At 37.7% G+C, this 5,855-nt stretch overlaps 1 long non-coding RNA gene across 1 annotated transcript; it reads left to right on the top strand.

The window, feature by feature from the left end:
* The first annotated feature begins 4,254 nt into the window (after nt 1-4,254).
* Nucleotides 4,255-5,650, top strand: LOC122067931. The gene is made up of 2 exons (XR_006136923.1): nt 4,255-4,829; nt 5,483-5,650. It is a non-coding gene; the product is annotated as an uncharacterized LOC122067931 (long non-coding RNA).
* Nucleotides 5,651-5,855: the final 205 nt, after the last annotated feature.

Below are 5,855 nucleotides of genomic sequence, written 5' to 3' on the forward strand. Positions count from 1 at the left end.
TCCAACATTTGAATCACTCCATCTATATATGGCCTGTTGGAAGGTATGTGCTAAATGTACCACAAACCAACCAAACAAATTCTCTCCACAACATCACCATATTTCCTTGGTTTTCATCTCTTCCTTCATCATCAATCAAAATTGTGGCATTATTGTCCACTCTTCTAATGGGTAAAGGAGGCTCACCATTCTTGACCTTGTTAAATGCCCATAAAGGAAAATAAACTTGGCTTGATTCATCATTTTCCCCTAAATCATACTTCTTTCTGCCACCAACCATCTCTAGGAGTAGCATCCCATAACTAAACCATCTAAGCTTCTTCCATAATCCTACATGTAGGATCCTACTTCTACAGTCTTGGCTATGATCCTTATCATCATCCTAGCTGTCTCTAAGGCCATAGCATACATTTGTTTATAGCTTGATGATGATACAATAGATGAAAATCAGGAATACACTTGAGAGGAGAGGATGCGGAGACCATTGGGTCCCGCGGGGTTTCTTAATGACCAATGTAGCTTTCTCAAGTTGTAAGAGGGTGAATTGGTAAAGAGAAGTCGCCACCTAGGTCAGGGTTTAGGACCCATAAAAATGTATCCTGTTTTGAGGGGAGGAAATAACTCTAATGGATAAATTGAAAGTTTGCACCAAATCTCTGGATATGTGTTAGGTTACACTAGGATAGGTGTTGGGCACCCCAGAACGCCTGGTCGAAACCGGTCTTCCTAGACCAAACTCTTGTTGTATATTTGTTATTTGTTATTTATACAGTTATGCACCTGAAAATTTTATATAAAAAAAAAAAATCCGATCATGATTATATGCACTAAACATGATTAAAATGTTTTTTATTATGTTTTTAAGAAATCAATTATGAAATTACCTAAATGCCCTTAAGAGGTAAGAGAAGAGAAGAGCATATCTATTGTTATCAAATACAGATAGAAAATGAACTAACATGAATATACATCACAATGGATATTCATAAATTTTTATAGAATTTATAGACATCCGAAACCAATTTTCTAATAATACTAACATAAAGCCCAAAGAAATAAATACAGAAAACAACATAAATAACATGAACAATAAGAAATATGCACATGGATCCTAACTACTGATATGCATCATATGTATCATAAAATGAGATTTACATCTTAAACCAAGCTATTTAAAATGTGTGCAGATTGTATGCTTTTGATCCAATATTTTTCAAATCTAAATGTTTAAAACTCCTACAATTTGTTTAATGTTTGATTGTATTTTTTATCACCGCATTGGTATTGTGTTTGATTCCTATTTTAACTAACTATTGTCAAGGCCATCTAACATGTCCAACACATCAACCCCTACACTTTGTCTCACCAATCCTTTCCAGCGATGGAGAGGATCTGGAACCAAATTTTTGTGCCATATATACATGAATGGAATGATCTATTACCACAGAATAGTTAGGATGTCAATTAATGAAAAGAAGGCAGTAGGGAAAGACAAAGAAACCTCAAGTTATGTATGATCTACCAATCACCAAGGCAATTTTACCCTGAGGGGGCTCAATTGGCAAAGACCAACACATCAAAATTGAGAGGTCATGAGTTTGATTATCCTAGGGGCTTGATTATTTAAAAAAAAAATAAATAAATGCATTTATTTATTTTCTTTATACCTTTAACTATTAACTAGTATTCTACAACATGCAATCATGCCCTCAAAATATTGGTGGGCAATGTAGCAAAGTTATGAATTGGGAAAACGAAGGACATGTTATGACAAATCCCTTCTCATTTGACATTTCTCTGTCCTTATTAACCATGTTGGTCCCTTGGTCCTTTGGCCTCCATATACATACCGATCTAGGCCATGGATCACATTCTTGTACTAGAACATTTTCGTACACCTCCCCCATTGTCACATGTATTCCACTCACTCAAGAGACTAGTGCTATTGAGGCATACGAGAACGTGATCCAACCTCACCAAAATATACTCCCTCTTTTCTCCACTTTGGTTTGGCATGCAAGACACCAATTTACACCGATAGTAAATCGATCACTATCCCTTGAAATTAACTTGAATTTGAAGTCTCTTGGTAAAGTTTTCCTATAAAGCTTGATTTTTTTTTTCAGTTGATTACTCTAAATTTCCCATCATAAAAAAGCCATGTGTGTGTCTTCTCATATCAAACAATGTTTAACATGTGCTCACACATAAGTATATCAACACACCTAGTGGTTGTATATTCAAGTTGGTGTTCGGTGCTATGGTTGCCCACATTAGAAGGAGAGAACTTTCCAGTTACGATTACTTCGCAACAAGACGAAGATATTGACATGCATCATAAAGGACATTTAAGTGGATTTCATGGACAAGTGTAGAGTTTTTGTTCCTAAGGGAAGGAAATCTACTAGGAACCTATACCTAGCTCAGAAATGGGGTATTCTTCCAATATGGATTGAGAGGGATGTCCATATGGAAACCTAATTCCAGTGATTATTCCTTGGTCTCTGGATGCTTTGGTTGGTCTTCTTGTGCCATTCTGACCGAATGGTCCTTGGAGCTTTCTTAGTCATGGGGACCTTTTCCCCAAAGCTTAGATTGGTTGCCTTTGAGTTACAAATATTGTTCTTCTTTCCTAATAAATTGATATTACATATCAGAAGGAAAAAAAAATTAAAAAAACCACCACATGGAAGGATGGTTTGGATTTTCTAACCATTGAATGTTTAGGAAATGATGTGAATTGAACATTCAATGTATCTTTTTCTGTGTAAGCATGCCTTCCTTATATATGTCCGTGCTTCCCTCTTGAGTCATTTGGAAGTTCTTTGGATATTGCAAGTTTGGCTCGGAAAGCCCAAGCCCACCTTGATCTCGATGGAACCTAAGTTGGTTTTTCAGCCAACATGGCTAGGCACGATTGAGATTTCTAGACTTGGGCCTGGGTCGATGCCTTTGGTTGAGCCCAAGCTTATATATATTTTCTCATGAGTGAGTGAGTGAGTGGTAGCAACGTTTAAGCATTTACAGCTTACAAAGACCACATTTAATTTCATCCGCTGATCATTTTATAAATAATCTAAGCCATCCATTGCTCTCATGTCTCCATTGGTGACTTATACCTCCATAGCCGGTTTCCAAGGACTTGATCTGGGAAAGGCGAGGGGCAGCTCCAACTCTTGGTGCTCCCCTCATGTTTCTGCAACTCAGTTCCATCCTCCCTATTAAGGAGGAGGGAGTGTGATGGAAGAATAGAGGCTGGGTGGGCTGGTGCACAGTGGATGGGCGGTGAAGCTTAGGGAAGGGGCGAGCAAGGGCTGGATATGGTGAGTGGTGAATAGTAACAACAAGCATGAGATGCTGCGATGGATTTTCAAATGATGGTGTTGATGCAGTGATGGAGTCTATTGCAGCGGTGTGCTTATTGCGTCACTGGTGCGATTGTTATGATTTCAGGTGAATCTATTTTATTTGCAGCGCTGTGTACTTGTTCCCAATTTCCTGTGTGAGATGAAGAATATCACAATCTTGTGACCGTAGTATTGAGCATGAAAAGGGTGCAATCGATCCCTAATTAGTTAAAATAAGGGAATCAGGAAGAGAGATCCATCTCACCAAGGAAAAAGGGAAGGGAAAAGAGACCTATCAGCTTCACGGTGAATGGGAATTCAATCACCATATGGCTTTAGATGGCTGCGAGAGGGTATCATGAGGATATTTCAAGAGAAATACTAAAACTTTATAGGGGTTTATGAAACCTAGGAGAACCTTCCAGTGGGTGAAGAAATTTTTTTCCATTCAAAATATATATATATATATATATATATGATAGTTAGAATTTTTACATCATTTGTCACATGGCAGAGTTGCACCCATCCTTGCTATACACAAATTTTTCATCAAAGTTTTAAATGTGAAAACTTGGTATGACAGAGGAAGAAAAGAAGATATTACCACTTCCAAGGTCAAATGGAGGATATTTTTATTTGAGAAAATCTCTTTCACTCGGTGAAGAACTTCTATAATAATTTTTACATCACATCTCATATACAATATAATTCTTTATATTCGTAACTAAACAAAATTCAAAATAATAATGAGAAAAAAAAATTATAAAAAACAACACGATTGTTGTGTCAAGACACTGGAAGTGTGAAATGATCACCCTATCTCGCATAAAGTTAAAAATTTTATTGCTGTTGATACTCCTATGTACATTCATATTAATCTTTACGTTGACGCAGAAGTCATGCCACCTTTTAAAGAATCCTCTCCTAAATAATAAATACTTAACTTATCCATCAGGCCACTTCTCATGCGCATATGCCACGCAAGCCATGCATTTCATGTGTATGTAACAAATTCCTCACTTTAGGTCTTGTCTCTCTCTTTCTCCTCCCATGACTTTGATCACGCACAGACCAACTTAGTAGAGTTTTATACTTTCACATCATCATCAGCCTTGAAGAGTTGTGAGTCTTGTGACACATCATGTGAGGTATCGAGTTTGATGAAAGAGAATACTGGACAACCACAGTCCACAGGTACCTCGTGCATGAAGTAAATGAATAGACACATCTCTTCATGGAGAGATGGGCCCACCACACCCCACTTAATGGTTTGGTTTTTCTCCTCCTCCAGCAGACACGAGGTTTGCATGAAGGTCCAAGTGGAAAAGCCATCATGTGCACGTGCCTATACAGTTCTTCCTCTTCACCACTTGTCCATTCTGTCTCTCTCTCTCTAAACCCGTCTCTGTGTCTTTGGGTGCTTCCCTCCTCTCCTTCTTAGCCCTGGCCAGGGGTGGTGATTCGCTTGCTTCTTGCTTCCAAGTAAGTCCTCTCTCTCTCTCTCTAAACCCCGTTTCTGTGTGTGAGAGATTTAGTCTCTCCCCCTTAGTCCTGGCCATGGTTGACGATTGCATTGTTTTCTTCTTCCAAGTATCTCTCTCTCTCTCTCTCTCTCTCTCTCTCACACACACACACACACAACTAGTTTTTGAATGTCGATCCAGCTTAAATTTGTCTCAGGGAATCTATTAGTTCCTTAGTTCATGAGATTAGCCCATGCATGGTAGAGTAATACAGTTCAACAAGAAACAAGTTTAGTCTCTTTATAACTCTTCTATTTAAGAGAGTAATATTCTATGTACTGCTATCCATGTTCTATTATTTATTTGGGGTAGTGCAATTCCTGCGCGTGTATGAGGGCAATGAGAAAACATCCTAAGAGATGTCATTTTTTGTTCATGTGGTCGATCATTTTGCCACCATATGTCTGGCGCAGAAGATAGAATCCCTCATAGAAACCTTTATTCCATTTTTCTAATGATTCCCCTCTCAATCTAATTCCATTCAAAACATTAAAATTATAAAAGGGAAAGTGAAATTAAAAGGTGAAAGTCAAATATAAAAATTGAGTGTTTTCTATGGGTAGCGTATACTTTGCCAGCACTCTCGTATGTCTAACTCTCTTTTTCGGACAGATATGTCATCTCAGGGAAAAGAGAGATAAGAGAGATAGAGACACATGGAGGTGCTAGCCTATGCTTCCCCACCGGAACCCCTCCAAGAAGATTGCATTGTTTATTGTAGAGATTGTTGCATGACACCTCTATAGTATACTTTTTTTAAATTAAATATTTTTAAGAGAAGATTTTGGGTCAATCTATTTGAAATAAGTTCTGCAAAACTTAGTGACCAGAATTTTCTTCAGTATTTTTTACAAAAATTCCAAACAATACATTTCCCAAACTAATCATTAGCTGTGATACAAGGTCCTGAAATTTAGGAAAACGCATTCCAAGAAAATCCTCTCTGTAATCTCCTTACCCCATTTCTTGAGTATGCTGCCGGTAT

The sequence above is a fragment of the Macadamia integrifolia genome, unplaced genomic scaffold (genome assembly GCF_013358625.1).
Source record: "Macadamia integrifolia cultivar HAES 741 unplaced genomic scaffold, SCU_Mint_v3 scaffold3242, whole genome shotgun sequence".
Taxonomy (NCBI): domain Eukaryota; kingdom Viridiplantae; phylum Streptophyta; class Magnoliopsida; order Proteales; family Proteaceae; genus Macadamia; species Macadamia integrifolia.